This window comes from Xenopus tropicalis, chromosome 1, assembly GCF_000004195.4.
Source record: "Xenopus tropicalis strain Nigerian chromosome 1, UCB_Xtro_10.0, whole genome shotgun sequence".
Taxonomy (NCBI): Eukaryota; Metazoa; Chordata; class Amphibia; order Anura; family Pipidae; genus Xenopus; species Xenopus tropicalis.
Window position 1 is genome coordinate 164,966,745 of NC_030677.2, and position 14,092 is coordinate 164,980,836.

The window sequence follows — 14,092 nt, forward strand, 5'->3', positions numbered from 1 at the left end:
AAAGATTTGCGAATTTTTCGGCGAAGCAAAACGGCACAGATTCACTCATCACCATTTTTGAGGTTATTTTGACGCTGTCATTTGTATGAAAATACAGAAACGTTTTTTTTAACCTGATTAAATGAAAACCATCATACTCTTTATCTAGTATAAATAAATCTAAAGCAACTGGACTTGTTAAGTAATCATTGAAGACGTTTCACTACTCATCCGAGCAGCTTCTTCAGTTCAACTGACTGGTATGGGAAGTCCTCAGCATATATACTCTTCCACTAATCCAATCACAATGGCACTTTGTAACTCTTCAGAACTCTTCACACATCCATTCATGGAACTCTGACAAGTAACACCTGCTTTGAAGAGTTGCATGATACTTTGGTAATCCCATCAAAGTAACTCCACAGCATTCACACCTCTGTGAGTTTCAGATGTCACCTTTCTGAAGAGTTACATAGTGCCATTGTGATTGGATTAGTGGAAGAGTATATATGCTGAGGACTTCCCATACCAGTCAGTTGAACTGAAGAAGCTGCTCGGATGAGTAGTGAAACGTCTTCAATGATTACTCATCCGAGCAGCTTCTTCAGTTCAACTGACTGGTATGGGAAATCCTCAGCATATATACTCTTCCACTAATCCAATCACAATGGCACTTTGTAACTCTTCAGAACTCTTCACACATCCATTCATGGAACTCTGACAAGTAACACCTGCTTTGAAGAGTTGCATGATACTTTGGTAATCCCATCAAAGTAACTCCACAGCATTCACACCTCTGTGAGTTTCAGATGTCACCTTTCTGAAGAGTTACATAGTGCCATTGTGATTGGATTAGTGGAAGAGTATATATGCTGAGAACTTCCCATACCAGTCAGTTGAACTGAAGAAGCTGCTCGGATGAGTAGTGAAACGTCTACAATGATTACCAAACAAGTCCAGTTGCTTTAAATTTATTTATACTAGATATACCATGACCTGGATGAATGAAAATCTTCATAGTCATATCTTCATACTCTTTCTTTTTCTTTAAAGGGGTAGTTAACCTTTAAATTAACTTTTGGTATGATGTAGACAATGATATTCTGAGCCAATTTGCAATTATTTTTTGTGGTTTTTAGGTAATTTAGCTTTTTGTTCAGCAGCTTCACAGCTTGGAATTTGAGCAGTTATTGGGTTGCTAGGGTCTTGTTTACCATAGCAACCAAGCAGCAGGTTGAATGAGAGACTGGAATATAAATAGGAGGGGGACTGAATAGAAAGATAAGTAATGAAAAGTAATCTCACATAGCAATAGTTTTTTTTGCTGCCGGGGTTAGTGACCCCCCATTTTAAAAGCTTGAAGATGTAGCAAATGAAGTCAAATAATTCAAAAACTATAAAAAATAAACAATGAAGACCAGTTACAAAGTGCTAGGAATAGGACATTCTAATTTAAAGGTGAACCACCCCTTTAAGGATACCTTGCTGAACTATAGCTCCCGCCAAACTTTTAGTATGCAGTAAGTTGCAGTAAACTAAATGATGTAATTCAGAAACAATGGGGCGTATGTATTGTAAGGTGCAAAATTTGCTACAGTTTTTATCACATATAGCAACTCATTAGAAGGTAACATTTCCTGATCATCTGTTTAAAGGCAAACATGGTATTGGTTGCTATGAAGTACTGTACCTGGTTACACATTGTGCCTTACATATGGGGGACTGTATAGTTAAGCAACACTTTTCCCATATCTTGCAGGAATGTAGTAAATATTATACTTGATCATTTTGAACTACACTTTTCTTGACACCCAAAAACTGATTAACATTTTCACATTCATTAATAGCAACAATCATTTTCATTTTTTTCATTGCTGGAACAGGTCTCTGAAGCCCTTGGCAAGAAGTAAAATATTCAGGATTAAAATAATACCCTTTGGAAACCAATTAGAAATATTCTTTAAGTGTTTTTTATTTACTCCCCCCCGCAGGTTCAAATGTTGCCCATGGAGAACAGTACATAATATTTCAAATGTATATATTATTGGCTGTGTGGAATCACTGCAAGACCAAAGTAAAAGGTATCAGGGCTAAAAACACAGCTATTATGTAAATATTTTGCATTCATTGATAACAGTGATAAAGGTCATGGCATTATTATAGCTTTTTATATTATCCCATTGATTTTTGACAGAAGCTTCAAATAGTACTGTGTTATGTTATGCTATGTCAGAGAATGCAGTTCTATATTTAATGTAATTTAAAAGTTCATTGATTTTGCTTCCTCTTCCTCAGCCAAGCTTTCTTATCTCTCTCACTCGTAGCTAAATTATATTCAGACCTCTCTAGGGAGCAGTTGTATCATTCTATCTCTGTAAATACCTTAGGCCCAGTCTGAGCAATCTCTTAGCAACAGCTAGTGGATCGCAAGGGGGACCGCAAAAGCCTTAAATCCAAATTACCTTGCGGTTGCTTCTTGGGGATGGGATTGCAACTCTGCTGATTACAGTTTAGGAAATCCGGGCAGTTTAGAAAGTAGCAGGTTTGCTGGTGGAAACTGATGATCTCCAGGGAGCAGAACAGAAAATGTAGACATTTAGATAAAGAGTCATTGATTCTGCCACACAGCTTTTTTAAACAAATGGCCAAAAATAACACAATAAAGTAGTAACACTTGGGACTGACAAGCCTACTATATAGCATGTTGAAAATTTATTGTACAAGGTACAGATTATAAAGTAAAGATAGGATTTCCACCTTGACCCTTTAAAACAGGAAACACATTAAATCCCCATCTTCCATTTAAGCTGTTGATGCATGCCAAGGACCGCACTGGCCTTTCTGGAATGCATCAGAGTTCAATGCATATTCTTCCAAAATCTCCTTTAAAACAGAACAGTTGAAAAAAAGAAGCTGTGCTAAAATCTCTGCAGCCAAGTATAACTAGGTAAATGAACGATGAAATTGTGGAAATTCAGCAATGAATAACAATTTCCACTGCAATTATTTTGCCAATGAAATAATTACTATGCTTACTTATCATAATGGTCCAAAAGCACATGATTGGCTAGCATACCCCAAGTCACGTGCAGGTATAGGCTCCAGCCATGACCTTTCCAAATCAGACTGAACGCTGTGTTTGTCTGCACTTTGCTTCCTCTTCTACCTCAATGGGTACTGACAGAGCTATTTCACAATAATGTAACCATGATGGACAGCTCTTGGCCATGTGGTGACAGATAAGCCGGCCTGAGTTTATACATTTCATTCCAGTGTAGTTAGGTAGTCAGTTCAGTAATGGGAAAAGGGTGATATATATCTAGGAAAGGTGCACTCTCTTCTACATGTCACAGTGCCAGCTAACCCTGCTGGATAAGGCAATGTAATTGTTTATATAGTGTCTTTTTATAGATCCGTCTATTCTCTGCATATAAGCCTTGCAGCTATTCTGTTTCATCGTATGGGCAAAGAAACAGTGCAAGCAAAACCAATTAAAGCACTATAATCTGTCTAATGAAAAGACAAAGGGAATATTTTGTTAATTGTGCAGTTCATTTCAGAACAATCCACACTCTGCAAGATTTGAAATAAGGTTAGCTTTAAAGCATGACTAAGGGTGAAAGTTTCTTGAGTTTTACCAGGCAGTAACTTTCTACATCATTATATTACATTCTATTACCAGTGGCATAACTAGCCATGCCAGTCCCAGGTGCAGGATGTACAGTTGTGCCCCTCGCCAGGCCCTCCCCCCTCTGGGAATCGCACACTGGCGCTCTCTCCGACACACGTGCTGAAAACATTCCCCTGCCCAGCTGTCCATGATATGCTTTATCGCTATTCCAACAGGCCCGAAGGGGGTGCGGGCCCTACCCCTAGTAACATAGTAACATAGTAAGTTGGGTTTAAAAATGACGTCCGTCCATCATGTTTAACCATAATGCCTATATATAACCTGCCTCACTTCTAGCTGATCCAGAGAATTCCTTCCTGACTCCAAGATGGCAATCATACCAGTCCCTGGATCAACTTGTACTGAGAGCTATCTCCCATAACCCTGTATTCCCCCACTTGTACTGAGAGCTATCTCCCATACCCCTGTATTCCCTCACTTGTACTGAGAGCTATCTCCCATAACCCTGTATTCCCTCACTTGTACTGAGAGCTGTCTCCCATAACCCTGTATTCCCTCACTTGTACTGAGAGCTATCTCCCCTACCCCTGTATTCCCTCACTTGTACTAAGAGCTATCTCCCATAACCCTGTATTCCCTCACTTGTACTAAGAGCTATCTCCCATACCCCTGTATTCCCTCACTTGTACTGAGAGCTATCTCCCATAACCCTGTATTCCCTCACTTGTACTAAGAGCTATCTCCCATAACCCTGTATTCCCTCACTTGTACTAAGAGCTATCTCCCATACCCCTGTATTCCCTCACTTGTACTGAGAGCTATCTCCCATACCCCTGTATTCCCTCACTTGTACTGAGAGCTATCTCCCATACCCCTGTATTCCCTCACTTGTACTGAGAGCTATCTCCCCTACCCCTGTATTCCCTCACTTGTACTGAGAGCTATCTCCCATACCCCTGTATTCCCTCACTTGTACTGAGAGCTATCTCCCATACCCCTGTATTCCCTCACTTGTACTGAGAGCTATCTCCCATACCCCTGTATTCCCTCACTTGTACTGAGAGCTATCCCCCCTACCCCTGTATTCCCTCACTTGTACTGAGAGCTATCTCCCATAACCCTGTATTCCCTCACTTGTACTGAGAGCTATCTCCCATACCCCTGTATTCCCTCACTTGTACTGAGAGCTATCTCCCATAACCCTGTATTCCCTTACTTGTACTGAGAGCTATCTCCCATACCCCTGTATTCCCTCACTTGTACTGAGAGCTATCTCCCCTACCCCTGTATTCCCTCACTTGTACTGAGAGCTATCTCCCATAACCCTGTATTCCCTCACTTGTACTGAGAGCTATCTCCCATACCCCTGTATTCCCTCACTTGTACTGAGAGCTGTCTCCCATAACCCTGTATTCCCTCACTTGTACTGAGAGCTATCTCCCATAACCCTGTATTCCCTCACTTGTACTGAGAGCTATCTCCCATACCCCTGTATTCCCTCACTTGTACTGAGAGCTATCTCCCCTACCCCTGTATTCCCTCACTTGTACTGAGAGCTATCTCCCATACCCCTGTATTCCCTCACTTGTACTGAGAGCTATCTCCCATACCCCTGTATTCCCTCACTTGTACTGAGAGCTATCCCCCATAACCCTGTATTCCCTCACTTGTACTGAAAGCTATCTCCCATAACCCTGTATTCCTTCACTTGTACTGAGAGCTATCCCCAAACCCCTGTATTCCCTCACTTGTACTGAGAGCTGTCTCCCATAACCCTGTATTCCCTCACTTGTACTGAGAGCTATCTCCCATAACCCTGTATTCCCTCACTTGTACTGAGAGCTATCTCCCATAACCCTGTATTCCCTCACTTGTACTGAGAGCTATCTCCCATAACCCTGTATTCTCTCACTTGTACTGAGAGCTATCTCCCATAACCCTGTATTCCCTCACTTGTACTGAGAGCTATCTCCCATAACCCTGTATTCCCTCACTTGTACTGAGAGCTATCTCCCATAACCCTGTATTCCCTCACTTGTACTGAGAGCTATCTCCCATAACCCTGTATTCCCTCACTTGTACTGAGAGCTATCTCCCCTACCCCTGTATTCCCTCACTTGTACTGAGAGCTATCTCCCATAACCCTGTATTCCCTCACTTGTACTGAGAGCTATCTCCCATACCCCTGTATTCCCTCACTTGTCTCAGAGCTATCTCCCATAACCCTGTATTTCCTCACTTGTACTGAGAGCTATCTCCCATACCCCTGTATTCCCTCACTTGTCTCAGAGCTATCTCCCCTACCCCTGTATTCCCTCACTTGTACTGAGAGCTATCTCCCATAACCCTGTATTCCCTCACTTGTACTGAGAGCTATCTCCCCTACCCCTGTATTCCCTCACTTGTACTGAGAGCTATCTCCCATAACCCTGTATTCCCTCACTTGTACTGAGAGCTATCCCCCATAACCCTGTATTCCCTCACTTGCTAAAAAACCATCCAGCCCCTTCTTAAAGCTATATAATGTATCAGCCAGTACAACTGATTCGGGGAGGGAATTCCACAACTTCACACCTCACAGTAAAAAATCCTTTCCGAATGTTTAAATGGAACCTCCCTTCTTCTAAACGGAGTGGGTGCCCTCGTGTCAGTTGGAAGGACCTACTAGCAGTCATTTGTGGGGAACAGTATGAAATGCTTTGGCAAAATCCAAATCCTGCCTAGAGTTAAATGCACCCCTGTATATTACGCATGAGTGCAAAGCACGGACGCTTGTGTTTTTAAAATCCACAGATGGCTAAAAATGTAGGGCTTATTTACTAAGACAAAAAGTTCCACCGGCACACCATTACCTCCTCCAATAATTTAACTCCGTGCACAGGCGAGAGAGTCGGCACTCTCACGACAATCCAGCAGAAAATTGACTGGCACAACGAGTGTGATGCATCATATTCATTGAGCCAGTCAGTTTTCTGCTGGGCTAATTTACTAACACAGGTTCTAAATTGCACAACTATAGTTGCCAAGAGCAAATGACCAGCAACTAGTTTAGAACAGTCTACTACAATTTACAGAATGAATAAAAGATATAGTTTGTTGCTCTAGACAACGGCACTGGAACAGTTAAGCACTAACTGTATGTTCTTAAAACAGCCCCCTTTTTTGTAGCTATAAAAAAATCTGCACTCCATAGTGTGGGATTTATACAGAGACCCCTCAGTGATTAAAAGAGAAGGAAAGGTAAAAACTAAGTAAGCTTTATCAGAAAGGTCTATGTAAATTCAGCCATAAGTACTCACAAAAACACTGCACTGACTTCTCTGTCAAAAGAAACACAGGATTTCTTGTCTCCCTTTATGTGAACATGTTCTTCGGTATCAGACGTCTCTTTTAGGGCTCCTTCAGGTTTGGGGCACGAGTCTAGTCAGTTCTCTCCTCTCTACCTCTCCCCCTCCCATAAGAATGCTTCCCCCACCCTTAGGAATGTGTTATCTGAGCTTCAAATGGCTATAACTGCAGCAGGAAGCTAAGAAGACCAAGCTAAAATGGCAGCTGCTATCAGAGGGAGATTCTAGGGTTCTTAACTCAGGTATAGTAAAGTTTTCTGTTGAATAAATATAGCGTTCTAGGTGGCACTAATGTGGCGAATCTATTGGCAGCAAAATACCAAAATGACTTTCCTTCTCCTTTAAAGTGCAAATGTCATGTTTTTCCCCCCCAAAACAGCGTTTTCACAAAATGCAAGCATCACATGCTTGGCCCAATTGTGCAGCACTTACTGCAGTTGCAGCTGATTCCCAAAATTTCCGCAAGTAAGAATCATCTGGCATCATTTCTGGGAATTTGGCATGTGATTGACATCTAAACTGGATTCTAATGGTGCAAGTGTACCGAGTGAAAGGAACCCTGGAGCTACCACCAGGTCAGAAGGTGGCGGTAGCTCCAGGATTTTCCTGTGTCTATAGGTGCAACAGCACTAGATTCAGAAAGGAAGGCAGGAAGGACTGAGTAGTGTTATATTTTGGGGGAAAACACTAACCATTTTGTTGCAATATGCTTGGTGGCTAACCCAGACCTGGCAAAGACACAGAAAAAAAATAATAATAAAATTATTTTTTGCTATGCCTTTAAGATTTAATAGTTTAATAGGCACAGAAACCTAGTTGAAGGGTAAAGCTAGCACCTCAGTTATTGTCAGGTGTGGGCCAATCAGGCTGGGCGCCCTAGGTAACCCAGATGGCAACCTCACCCCTGCGCCCTCCCCTAATGCACGCCAGTGAGCAGGCACAGAAGCACTCATGTGCCTTGATGTTGCACGGGGGGTGGTATGCCATGCGATGACAAGCAGCAGGTCATGGGAGTGCGGACCAGTGATAGGCAGGAAAGGTACCTGCCTGGCACCCCCCCCTTCTGCCTACCCCTAGTTCTGGTCCTGCACCAAAGGGCAACATATTTTAGTAGATTATTCTGTATTATGAACAGTGTTTACTATCACAGTGCCCTCACAATAGATAACCTGTGATTAATGTTGGCATCATGCCTTGGCGTTTTCTGCAAAATTCCTTGGGATTCATTGACCCTTTTAAAACAGAATCATTTATCATTTCATTTGGCTGAACTGACTGTCAGTGTGCAGCATTTATGTGTTCCACCAATAAATATGAAATAGTAGCAGAGGCTGATAGAGCTGGGCTATATTAAAGTTCAGAGTTATCCTGGGTGAGTGGCTGCCAACCCTCAGTGGGTGCTAAGGTGTTAAGGTTTGTTGTTTGAAACAATATAACCAAATAAAGTATGAGATTATTTCAATCTCTAGAAGAACTGTAAAGCAATGTTACACAAACTACATATGCTTTTTCAGCTGTGACACTCTGTACAGACAAAGACAGAGCTGCTAACTACATTAATGTTGCACACACACATAGTATTTAATTGTATGTATCATGTGAGCAGACTGATTGCTGCTTGCTGGATATTGGTTAATGATATGAAGGGACCCATAGGGTTAACAGTCCCTAAGGATATAAATCCCCTACAAGTGCTGTTACCCTAGTTGCTAGGCAGAAGCCTGTATCTCAAGTTATGATATTAACATATCTATGTTATTGGCCCATAGATGTTGTGATCACTTTCTGTCATGCCTATATAGTGATTGGTGTGAAGACATTAAAATAGGGCACCATTCTTCTTCTTTGACTTCCATCTCAACAAGGTGCAGTAAAGAGTTCTGGACGACCCTTCTAGAGAAAGTTGTGAAACAGGGACCTCAGACCCAGGAGCCCAGGCTTAGTCAGATTACAGGACTAGTTTTGTCAGAATATGTTATAGGAACGTAAGATAGTAAGGCATGGCTAGAAAGAGCATCTTTGTGCTCCACCTAAGTATTGCAGCTGAAGGTATCTCTCCCTTAGTCATAATGGGCATAAAGGGAACAGGACTATGGTACATATGGAATTGAGGCTTAGCATATTGCTCCATGAACAGTGTCTGCTGGATGTGATCCAGACTACTAACTGGTAGTCTTTATGGGGAGTTTTTACAGTTGCTCCTGGACTCTACCAAGGACATTTGCATCCAGGTCAACATTTGCCTTCCAAGCGTCTCCACATTTACTCTGTTTTACATGTGATTGTGGCTGACAGTAACAATAGTACCTCAACTGCTTTGTGAGTATTAACCCAGTGGTGCTTTGACAATAAAGCCTTTTTGTTTTGTTTGCAAGAATTTCTATTCTATCCTATTTTAATGTGTTCACAGCAGCAAAAAGGTATAGTTTCACAACACCATCTTCTCCTCTACTTGAGTGTTAAGATGTTCTACCATCACAAGCTGGAAAGGCACATTTATGCCAAGATAGGTTTACAGATATTTGGTAACAGTCCTGGGCCAAGCATCCTGGGTGCCCTAGGCAACCTGGCTGCCCCCTTGCCTCCTCCTCCTGGAGTGCATGCCCATGAGCACAAATGAACAGATGCACACCTGAGTGCAGACACCACACCAGGCAGTGGAGGTAAAATGAGTGGCAGGCAGTGGAGAAACAAGGTGGGTTGGAACTACCAAAATGCAGTCTCCAGAGTAAGGGCTGATGACAGAAGAGGTACATGCCCACTGTTGCACCCTATGCACATGCCTCTTCTGCCTACCCCTAGCGCCAGTCCTGTTTGGTAAGTTCAAGTAATGATTACTGCCAGGTAAGTCAAAAGGCTTGTGTTAAGATAGTTTTTGCCTTCTTACTGCAGTTTGTCAGTAGAGAAAACACTTACTGCATAGCAAAACAGAGCAGTAGACTGTATTTTGGTAGTTCCAACCCACAGTGGAATAACATTTACAAATGCCCTCTAGATGGTTTAGGGACATTTTATTTTGCTTAAATTATAAGGTTGCTATAAGATTATATTATCCACTGTATTTCTTTTACCTTTACATTATTTAATCTTTTTTTTAATTGCTTCTGTCCTGGTCAACCACCTCAAAGTATTTTTCTTTACTCTATATTGCATTGCCTCAGGTCTGGTCAGCAGGTGCAAACATTCCATAGGAATGGTTCTTATGTAATAAGAAGTCCTGCGGGTTAGACTGGCCCCAAGGAAATGTTCAGCTTCTTTTTTCTCTGAGGGACAAAACATAATGGCTAAATACCATAGCCCTCTGGCTATTCAGTACATAATAATAGCACTGCTTTCTATGCAATAAAATAAACAGAAAATACTGGAATCTAAAGAGCCCAAGGTTGCCATGCTCATGCTGACCTGCACCATTTATGACCCTGAGCACTTTATAAATAGGTGCTATATATAATAAAAAATACCCTTAAATATGTTTAAGAAAGGAAAGCCCTGGAGATATAAGCGTAGGGGCTGCATGACAAGGGATCCGAATAACCAGCAGCCACATTACACTGGTTTATGTTTAGAGATTGGCAGAACCAGGTGCAACTGTGATTAGGTGAGAAGGAAAGAGTTAAGGCAGGAGAAGGCTGGCCTGGGGAGGGGCGGAGAAAGAGAGGGATGTGATGTCAGAAAAGCACTCACTTCCTTATCTTCTGAGCAGGTAGAAACATCCCACCCACCCTCCCTCTTTTTGCATATTTTGAGAAATGTCAGGAGTTTCTCTTCTTTTGGTTTTCATATTATCTATTAATAACTGAATGTGGAATTTTACCTGAATGCATTTTTATATTGTGCTTTCTGTATCTTTATACAGTATAAACTTGAGAGTCAGCTTTGTGTTTAATTCATGTTAACAACGATTTCTTGATCCAGGGAATGTTTCCGATCGCCCAGGGGGTCAGGAAGGAATTTTTTCCCTCTTGAGGCATAATTGGCACTAGCTTCAGGTTGGGTTTTTTGCCTTCCTCTGGATCAAAATAGTGGATATATGATAATATATTTTAAGTTTTATTTGTCACAGCAGCGGTAGGACCTTGCCAGAGTACTGCACAGGTCATTTTAGCAGAGGGAGAAAGGAGGTTCTCTCCTGTGACTGCACGGTGGATTGATAGATACAGATGCTACTACTGCTTGTGCTAGGTGACAGCCTGCTTGGATTTCCTATCATCGAGACACTGCAGATCCAGGACCGGCAGCAGGGCTGCTGAACTTCTCTCATGGTTGGTAATGCAGCTCCTGCTGGTAGCAGAATTTGGGGCCATCCTCTCTGTAGGTAGAGGCAGTCTAATACTCATTCAAGTCTTCAGCGAGGAACGGCAGAGCATAGTAGCAACCTCTTATGGAATTATGGCTTTAGAATATTGCCTTGGGTTAGGCTGGCAAGGTCCTATTTATTTGATAAAATGTGAATAAATGCTGTGGCCATTTTCTCCACCTCTGTCTCCTGGTGTTTCATTGAGATATGTAACAAGGGGGTTCAGTGGGGTGCCTCAAGGCGAAGGGTCAATTGTGGAGTCCCCTTGTCATGTGTTTGACACCTTACCTTTCATTCCTATCAACTGTCTTGATTAATTTTAAAGTCATAATTTAAGTGGGAGAAGTTGGATACGCTACGTCTGGAAATCTTGCTATCATGATCAAGTCATCTTGGTCAGCACAAAAAAAGGGCTCCTAAAATGCCAGCTTCTCTGTTACTTGTGAAATGTGTTGGTGGGAAATGCTGTAAGATCTCTAGAGGCAGTGGGTCCCTATAGATGCTCCAGCTGATTAAGGAGGAGGGACATCAACAAAGCAGTTTTATTTTAAACTTTAAGATTTCTCCTTAAATACCCCTTGTAGAGTACTGATAACACAAATCTTTTGAATGGCACACATGACCTCCCAACTTCTTCCACTGAAATCGTGCCCTGAGCATGACTAGTAATTTAACTTTTAAATAAGGACAGTAACTGTGACTTGTCACCCATGTTAGTCCGGCCTCAAGGTGAAAGCCCAACTTATGTCCTCTGCACAGTACAATCTCCCTTACACTGTGTAGATCTGCAGGACACAAAGTCATGCTGCTTTCCATCTTTTCCACTTCACATTCAGTGGGTCATAATGTTGGAAGCCTGCCTGAGTGGTGTGAGGCAAATGTAAGGAAGTTGCTGTACCCACAGTAATTGTATCCATTCAATTTGCATTTGGAAGAACGGTCTGCTAGAAATGGGAAGAAAGTGATCATTCCTGTATTTAGAGAAGAGTTTATATATCGGCATCCCAGAGGAGGGTTTGCTGCTTCACTAGAATGTTTGTCAGCAGAATTGTACCTTCAATCTGCCTCGGGTTACTTGAGATACCACTGAGCTGTAATCAAATGCCTGCAAATACTGACGCCTCACAGTGTAAAGGGAGCCATATGAAAAGCAGCTTACTCAGCACACTACACAACTAGCTGTGGAACATAAGTTTTATAGTCACAATAAGAACAAAAATAGGTATTAACTCCAACATAGAAAATAATAGTATGAACTTGTACTTCATAGCTGTAGGACAACGTTTCCAGCAAGGGCTAAATGTATAGCTATAAAGGCCAAGTGTATAACTATAAGGGCCAAATATATAACTATAAGGGCCCAGTGTATAACTATAATGGCCAAGTGTATAGCTATAAAAGCAATGTGTATAACCATAATGTGCTGTAAAAAAGTGACATTAAACCTTTGAGCATCAGGGAAATAAATGAACACTCTATCTGTAGAGATACTACTACTTCATAAAGGATTGGTGTTATGCCTTTGGGAAAATACAGCAATAGTATATTATTGTGTGTTCACTAAGAAAGGAGATAAATATCACTGGTGATGTTGCCTGTAGTAACCGATTAGGTCTTTTCTTTGTTTCTAACTTGTAGGTGACTGTTCAAATCTTATTGCTGGTTGGTTGCTATGGGCAACATCACCGGAGATATTTACCTCCAGTCTTAGTAAACACGCACCTTTGTGATAAGGAAGCTAAGGGCTCATTTACCTATGTCACAGGCCTCTACCTCCCTGTGCCCATGCCAACACTTCCTAACCTGTTTCCTGTATGCTTGCCATATAAAGTGAGGTGCCACTCTTTTAAGGTGCAGCCAGCAAACTTAAATGTGGCAAGACTGCCCTCTGAGCTCTATGCCATGTCAGTTTTGCCCTGTGAGTGAACCCCCTAGCAAATATAAGCCCACCCCACACACACTCAAATTCTCTGGTTATACCAAGTCACTCATTTCATGGGTTAGGTTTGTGGCAGCTTAAAAAATGCAATGTTTACTTTGTCTGTATAATTGTTCTTATTGTCTCTTTTGTTAATTTCCTTTTAGTTATTATGTACTGAGTGCCACTATCATTTATATTGTGGCAGCTATAAATATTAGCTTTGCAAAGGGAAAGAAGCACACCAGTTGTGTCGGCAATGCCTTTAAATCATTTATTTGCAGAAATGAGCAAAACAGCACAAGCTTTCGGGGGTGACCCCTTCTTCAGGTGAAATACCAGGTGCTATAAATATTATTCAGTCATTTCCATACAGAGAATAAGCATGAGCATTCCTCTTACCTTCTTGGTTTCCACTTGTCTGTGCTGTAGGAGCCACATGAAGGCTGACAGGAATGAATAGCGTGCCCTTATTCTGCATATGTGGCCAGGAAAGGAGCGATAGATATATCAGGAAAAATGAACTTGTAGCTTGTTCTGTCACAGCCCTGCAGCAGCCGTATGCACATAATCCAAGTCTGGCTGTGGGGGAAGCATGAGAACATAGACAGGTGACAAAATATTTTCTCAGAAGAAAGTCAATTCTCTAACAGGGCAGTTTCTAGGTGTACTGGCATTGCCCGCGTCTCTAGCACAGACTCTCATCCAGAATATTCCAGTGAAAACAACTAATTCTTTATACAGTGGAAATCGTTCACTGCATACCGGGAATTTTAAACTGACATATCTCTTGTAACTAAGCTTCTACCATCTGTTCTCATGTTTAATTTCACCCTCAAGAAACCTTCTAAATCCCAGGAGTTGTTTTCTTATGTCTGCCTTTGTGATTTAATACAGCAAAACCCTAAATATTTCCTTTA

At 41.7% G+C, this 14,092-nt stretch overlaps 1 protein-coding gene across 1 annotated transcript in view; it reads right to left on the reverse strand.

Annotated features, from left to right (window-relative positions):
- Window positions 1-13,749, reverse strand: part of nos1 (nitric oxide synthase 1) — a 119,407-nt gene extending 105,658 nt beyond the window's left edge. Inside the window, exon 1 of the mRNA XM_031892798.1 lies at window positions 13,575-13,749. The gene's annotated coding sequence lies outside the window, so the exon portion shown is untranslated. The remainder of the gene's footprint in view (window positions 1-13,574) is intronic.
- Between the last annotated feature and the right edge of the window lie 343 nt (window positions 13,750-14,092).